Source organism: Eimeria mitis, genomic scaffold (assembly GCF_000499745.2).
Source record: "Eimeria mitis Houghton genomic scaffold, Emh_scaff2046, whole genome shotgun sequence".
NCBI classification, from domain to species: Eukaryota; Apicomplexa; class Conoidasida; order Eucoccidiorida; family Eimeriidae; genus Eimeria; species Eimeria mitis.
This window is the reverse complement of record NW_013570368.1, coordinates 5,708-5,951: the sequence shown is the minus strand read 5'-3', so window position 1 is coordinate 5,951 and position 244 is coordinate 5,708. Positions and strand designations below refer to the sequence as shown.

The window sequence follows — 244 nt, the reverse complement described above, 5'->3', positions numbered from 1 at the left end:
ATGGTAAATATATTTTAAGTTCTGCTGCTGTCTCCGTTGATCTACACAGACAAACTGCTGCTCTATCCTACCAGCTGCTGCCGCCGCTGCTGCTGTCTCCTTTTCGTCGCCTCCTACATAAAAAGGAGACAGTACAGGAGCACTTCTATCTACCCACAGACTTTTGCTTCGTTTCCGCTGCTGGTGCTGCTGCTGGCGCTGCTGCTGCTGCTGCTGCTGCTGCTGCTGCTGATGATGATGATGC

General features: G+C 51.6%; 1 protein-coding gene across 1 annotated transcript in view; it reads left to right on the top strand.

Annotated features, from left to right (window-relative positions):
• EMH_0047830 (uncharacterized protein) overlaps window positions 1-244 on the top strand; it is a gene marked incomplete at both ends in the record, with an annotated part of 6,043 nt that overhangs the window by 3,353 nt on the left and 2,446 nt on the right. The gene's annotated exons all lie outside the window — the stretch shown is intronic.